The sequence below is a fragment of the Prionailurus viverrinus genome, chromosome B4, assembly GCF_022837055.1.
Source record: "Prionailurus viverrinus isolate Anna chromosome B4, UM_Priviv_1.0, whole genome shotgun sequence".
In the NCBI taxonomy this organism is placed as follows: domain Eukaryota; kingdom Metazoa; phylum Chordata; class Mammalia; order Carnivora; family Felidae; genus Prionailurus; species Prionailurus viverrinus.
The window spans coordinates 80557477-80564518 of NC_062567.1; positions in this window are offsets into that span (position 1 = coordinate 80557477).

Below are 7042 nucleotides of genomic sequence, written 5' to 3' on the forward strand. Positions count from 1 at the left end.
TCTGTCCTCTTTCTTTACTTAAAAAAAATTTTTTTTTTCATGTTTATTTACTTTTGGGAGAGAGAGACAGAGCACAATGGGGGAGGGACAGAGAGGGAGGTAGACACAGAATTTGAAGCAGGCTCCAGGGTCCGTGCTGTCCGCGCAAAGCCTGAGCGGGGCCGGAACCCACGAACGTGGGAGATCATGACCAGAGCCGAAGTCGGAAGCTTAACTGACTAGGGCCACCTAGATACCCCATCTTTCTTTCCTTTTTACATGATCTTTTTGTTATGGGTAACTTACTCTTGAAACGCTTTATAAGTAGGGTTCTGACGGACGATTTTTTTTTTTTTTAAGTAAGACAATGTGTCTCCCAAAGCCCTAGGTGATTTAAAACAAGTCACCAAAAAAAAAAAAAAAAAAAAAAATGTATGTCAGTATTTTATGGGAATAAACACCAGCGCTTAAAAATGTAGGCATTTTTGTAGCACTTAAAAATCGGAGGGAGGCGGGGGGGGGGGGGGGGGGGGGGGGAGTGCCTGGCTGGCTCAGTCCAAACAGCGAAGAGCAAGAGGCTCGATCTCTGGGTGATGAGTTTCAGCCCCACATTGGGTGTAGAGATTACGAAAATAAACTTTTTATTTAAAAAATTTTTTAATGTTTATTTTTATTTTATTTCTGAGAGAGAGAAAGAGAGAGAGAGAGAACACAAGCAGGGGTGGGGCAGAGAGAGAGAGAGAAAAAAAAGGAAACAGAATCTGAAGCAGGCTCCACGCTCTGAGCTGTCAGCGCAAAGCCTGATGCAGGGCTCGAACGCATGAACCAGGAGATCAAGACCTGAATCAAAGTCAGTCACCCAACTGACTGAGCCACCCAGACACCCCCAAAAATAAATAAACCTTAAAAATTTTTTATTTTTAACATTAAATAAAAATGTTTATTTATTTTTGAGAGAGAGAGAGTGCGCAAGTGGGGTAGAGACAGGGAGCGAGGGAGACAGAGAATCCAAAGCAGGCTCCATACTGGCCGTGCAAAGCCTGATGTCGGGCTCAAACCCCACCAACTCTGAGATCGCGACTTGAGCCAAAGTCAGACGCTCAACCGACTGAGCCACCCAGGCGCCCCAATAAATAAATAAACTTTAAAAAATAAAATAAGATAAAATAAAATGTAGGCAGAGGCTTTTGAGGTTTTTTTAAAAGTTGTTTGCCTGTTTGTTTAATAATCTCTACCTTCAACATAGGGCTCAACCTGGACCCTGAGATCTAGAGTCGCCTGCTCTTTAGACTAAGCCAGCTAGGCGCCCATGGCAGTTGGAAGTCAAATGAATGTGAGGATTAAGGGAAAGTTTTTTATTCCTTACAGCGTCTTGTGAGACAAATATCTCCATTGAAGAAGCCAAGGCTAATACAAAGAACCTGCCCAAGATTGCCTAGTTATTTGGGCTGGGCTGCGGTTTCAACCCAAGTCTTACCCAAAGACTGAGTTCTTTCTATGCATCAAGCTGCTTCCCATTACGTGATTTAACACAGTGTAAGGACCTAGAAGAGTGCCTGGCACATAAACAGGTATTCAGTTAATGTTACTAGAAATTGAAGCAATTAATTTTTTTAGAGGATCTGATAGTGGTGGGTAGGAACACTAGAGATGATGGAGTCTAGTGAGTGGAGAGGAAATTCAGGAAAGGAGGTTACTTCAGGGGAAGTTTCAAGCTTTCAAACCAAGATATAGATACCTATCTATAGATAGAGATAGAGATAGAGATAGAGATAGAGATAGAGATAGAGATAGAGATGTGTCCCCAAACAAGGTATTTTTAAAAAGTCAATATGGGTCGGGATGCCTGGGTGGCTCAGTTGGTTGAGTGTCCAACTCTTGATTTTGGCTCGGGTCATGATCTCACAATTCATGAGTTCGAGCCCTGCATTGGGTTCTGTGCTGACAGTGCAGAGCCTGCTTGGGATTCTCTCTCTCCCTTCTCTCTCTGCCCCTACCCCATTCTCTCTCTCCCTCTCTCCCTCTCTCTCTCTCTCTCAGAAATAAATAAATAAACTTAAAAAAAAAGTCAAAATGGGTCTCAGCTATGGGCAAAACAAGAAATTGCATCTTCAAAAAGAAAAGTCTAGGCTATTGCTGCTGCAATAGTAACCCTGTATCTGTGTCACACACATTCCCTTGGCTGATCTGGAGAGGTCAATATCAACAGTAATAAATCACATTGATACTATGTATACTTGATGTCATGCGATGAAAATGGCATTTTATGTCTATGGTTTTCCTCTCCCCAAACCCATAAAACTAACCTAATCATGAAAAGAGCATTAAATAAATTTCAATATAGGGGCAAACTACAAAATACCTGACTAATGCTCCTCAAAATTACCAAGATCATCAAAAACAAAGAAAGAGCCTAACAGTCCAGAAGAGCCTAAGGAGACAAGAACGAAATGTAACATGGTATCATGGATGGGATCCTGGAATAGAAAAAAAAAAATTAGTTGAAAACCCAGAATATCTGAATAACTGTAGACTTTTAATTAATAATAATGTATGGGGATGCCTGGGTGGCTCAGTCCACTGAGTGTCCAACTTCGGCTCAGGTCACGATCTCACAGCTCATGCATGGGTTTGAACCCTGTGTCAGGCTCTCTGCTGTCAGCGCAGAGCCCTCTTCAGTTCCTGTCTCTGTCTCTCTCTGCTCCTCCCCAGTTCCTGCTTTCTCTCTGTCTCAAAAATAAATAAAAACATCAAAAAATTTTAAACAATAATGTATGAATATTGGTTCATTAATAGCAGCAAATGCAGCATACTGATATAAGGCAATGATAGTGGAAACTGGATGTGGGGTATATGGGAACTCTCTATACTATCTTCTCAATTTTTCTGTAAATCCAAAAGTTTTAAAAAATAAACTTGCACACACATGTGCAAAGGTATACGTGCACACACACACATGTGCACATGCACGCACTCTCACTTCTACCAGGCCCCAAATTCCCACCATGCAGAGTTCACTCTTTGGTTTTGAATAAAGGCCAGAGAACAAAGGAACTAATTCCAGATTTGGGAACTAATGCCAGTAGATCACTGACCACTAACTTTTAACATGTGCAAAGGAGGGGTCTCCTGGGTGGCTCAGTCAGTTAGGCGCTGGACTCTGGATTTTGGCTTAGGTCACAGTTTGTGAGATTGAGCCTCTCGTCAGGCCCTGCACTGACAGCGTGGAACCTGTTTGGAATTCTCTCTCTCCCTCTCTCAGTCCCTTTCCCCCTCTCAAAATAAATGAATAAACTTAAAAAAAATTAAAAAAACAAAAACATGTGCAAAGGAGGTATACAATAATGAAACTTTACTGTCCATAAACACATTACACGTTAACATCCAAATAAGTTCTGTCACTTCAAGGTAGTCACTGAAGAAGCTTTTAGTCTTATTTTAATCACGAGGACACTGCTCAAAACACTTTAAGAATCATCTTCAGGGGGTGCCAGCCTGGCTCAGTTGGTAGAGCATGCGACTCTTGATCTTGGGGTTGTAAATTTGAGCCCACATTAGGTGTAGAGATTACTTAAAAATAAAATTAAAAAAAAAAAAAACAACCATCTTCAGAGGCTATAGCACACAATGCAATGAATATTCATTATCTGCAGGTGGATCTGATTTATGCAAATAGCCAAAAGAACTCAGGCCAAGACTGTTGAGTAAATGGGGTGGACAATCTGGAGAGTAAATGTGCTTCAGAATATTTTTGGCTTTTAGAAAGGTAATATGGTGCATATAGAACACATAAAGCAACAATCCCAATGGGCCCTGGGACAGCACCCTGTAATCAAACAAATTAATTTTTCTGCAATGAGACATAAATATCCGTATTGGGATAAATGAAAGAGGGATAAATGAAACTATAAATAACCTGTAAGTTTAAGAGGTCCGCCACAAAATAAGTTTAGGTCAGATTAGGTTTTGGTATCAAATGAGTTATGAAAGAGTTTTGGTTTTCATAATTTCTTAATTTTAGGAAGAGGATTGCAGACAATTAATATTTCATGAAGACACTCCATTCCATCTACTCAGTCACCCAAGCTAGAAGTCCAAGAGTTACCCTAAACTTCTCTTCCCCCTCAACCCCTTCGCCAATCATCAAGTCCTACTTAGTTTACTTCCTTTCTTGTGAATGTGTCCTTTCCATCCCATGCCAGCCATGTAATCTAGCACCTTGCCACCTCTCACATCGACCACTTTGGGTTACTCCAAGCTGGTTTCCCTGCTGTTTTTGCAGCCCTAAAACCCTTCACCCATCCTACTTTTAAATGCAGATCTGCCTATGTCTCTCCCATGTTATAAAGTCTTTATGATTCCATAGCATCTCAGGTGATGAAGCCCAGGGTTCCTAGTATGATCTAAAACACAGATGTAAAGAAACTAACTACAACAATGCTATTCAAAGGTTGTTACCAATCTGTAATGAAAGCATTTCAAAGTTAAATGTAAGCATTTAGAAACTTTTCCAGCAATTCAACAGAAAATTTTTGTATTTAATGAATCTAATAAAAATACAGATTTTATTTCCCTTTTCTAATAATTCACATGTAGAGTATTTTATAAAAGTAGGGGACAATAGATTAGAATTTTTTTTTAAAGATTTTATTTTTTAAGTAATCTCTACACCCAACGTGGGGTTTGCACTCACAACCCCAAGATCAAGAGTCGCATGCTCTACTGACTGAGCCAGCCAGGTGCCACTAGATTGAAATTTTTTTTAATTTTATAAAAAAAAAATTTTTTTTAATGTTCATTTATTTTTGAGAGAGAGACAGAGTGCGAGCAGGGGAGGGGCAGAGAGAGAGAGACACACACACACAGAATCCAAAGCAGGCTCCAGGCTCTGAGCTGTCAGCACAGAGCCCAATGCGGGGTTCGAATCCACCAACTGTGAGATGGTGACATGAGCCGAAGTCAGATGCTTAACTGACTGAGCCACCCAGGTGCCCCAGGTTGATATTTTTTGAATTGGTCTTTTACTATATAGAAAAGTGATGGTCTATAATACACTTAATAAAATGGCCTCGTACACCTCCCTGGGCTGGTTTTTAACCACCACCACAGCCTATCCAGCAATAACAAATAATTTCTAGTTTTGGAAACATTATCATTATGTTTCATACTTCCGTGTAAGTTTACATTCTGCTCTCCTGACTTGACTGTCCCTTTTTTCTGAAAATCTATTCATTCATCAGAATCCTAGGCTACGTCATCACGTCCTTTGGATGCCCGTCTAAACTGGTTTCCTACTTCTACCAGAGGCAGAAAACACCACTTGCCCCCTATATTTCTGTCATTATTTGCACCCCTATTATTGCACTATCCCTACTTCCTTAAAGGCAGAGGTTAGGATTATTTGTCTTCGCGAGGTGAAGCATCTCTTCTAAAATGACTAAACTGAAGGACAACACTCTTTAGACTATTTAATTGTAACATGTTACAAAGAGGAAAGAAGAATCATTATTTTATATTCATATTTTTCTGTTACTAGCAAGGATTGCAGCCTTCTACCTTTCACATCTGGACATTTGGGTATGAATTAATTTACCAGAAACTAGCCATTTTATTTTAATTTTTTGATTTAAGTAAACTCTGCCCAATGTGGGCCTCAAACTCATGCCCCCCGCCTCAAGAATTGAATGCTCTACTGACTAACCCAGCCAGACGCCCACAACAGTGGACGTTTTAGAAGGCCAAAGAGCCAGACTTGGGAGACTCACTGGAAACTTCAAAAATGGAGACCTCTCCACCTAACAGTTTTGCCCAGGTTCAGCCCCTTTGGGAGTAAAATGTCTGAATCGCCCTTTTCAAGATTGTTCAGACCGGGAAATAGCATCATCAACACATTCATTTCAGATGGCCCACCAGATACTAGACCTAACCTGGAGAAGTCTTGGGCTGAGGGTGAGACAAGCAACTATAATTGAAATGTGTACAAAGGGCCACAAGGCCACTGATGGATGCAAGGAATTAATTCTGCCTGGAGGGGGTTCAGGAAAGTGACATTTGAGCCAGTCCTCACTGCATGAGCTGGATTTGGCCCGGTAGAAAAGGAGCAGAGGGGAATGTGAGCAGTTTAGTCTGCTAGATGAAAATCTACACGTGCCCAGGAATGACAATCCTTCTGGTTAGCAATTTCCTCACTCCTCTTCCACCCACTTTCTTCACAATCGTTTCCCCTGTTCTTGGAAAATTGGGACTCGGAATACTGTTTCCCTTCCTGGAAGGGACCAGTGTAGACAATATATTAATCCTCCATCAAATGGAATCCGTTGCCGTGCTCTTTGTGTGCCTCTGAGAACACTCAGGTGGGGGAGAAGGGAAGCAGGTGAGTCAAGTACGGAAGTGGTCCCGAGACACATTGAGGAGAATGGGGCTCAACAGAGAAAAAGAGAAGAAATTAAGATTTTTGTAGTTGTGCTACCCTCTTTTTTATCATCCCCCCCCCCCCATCAATCTTTTATCTTTGTTTTCTATAGCTTCTCATAGTCTCAGTCTCTTTGTCTCTGTCTCTCCATTTGCAAAAGGCTGGAAATTCCTAGTTCTCAACGGAAGGGAGTAGGAGGAGAGTTGGGGGTGGCAGGAGTGGGAGGGAAGCGAAGAACAGACATCTCAGCAGCTCCGGCTGCGGGGGCGCTCTGGGCCTCTGGCGGGGCTTCACAAGTCAATGATTTTTTAAATGTATGTATTTTTAAATCCACACATAGGGGCTCACATACAAACCTAGATAGAGACAGAGCCACAGATACACAAGTCGATGTAAAGAAACATATAACTACATTATCTCAGGATACATAGACACAAACTGGCAATAACGTCTTAAATTTGCTTGGCACTTTACAGAGTTTTCATTTACATCCTCTCATTTGAACCTCACGACAACCCTGAAAAAACAATGATACAAACACTGGGGAGTTTCACTCTACCACACAGGTTCGCACCCAGAGACCCCTTCCGACTCTCCTAGTGGAATGGGCAAGCCTAGGCCTCGGGATTGGTCTCCCTTCCTCCCTCTCCG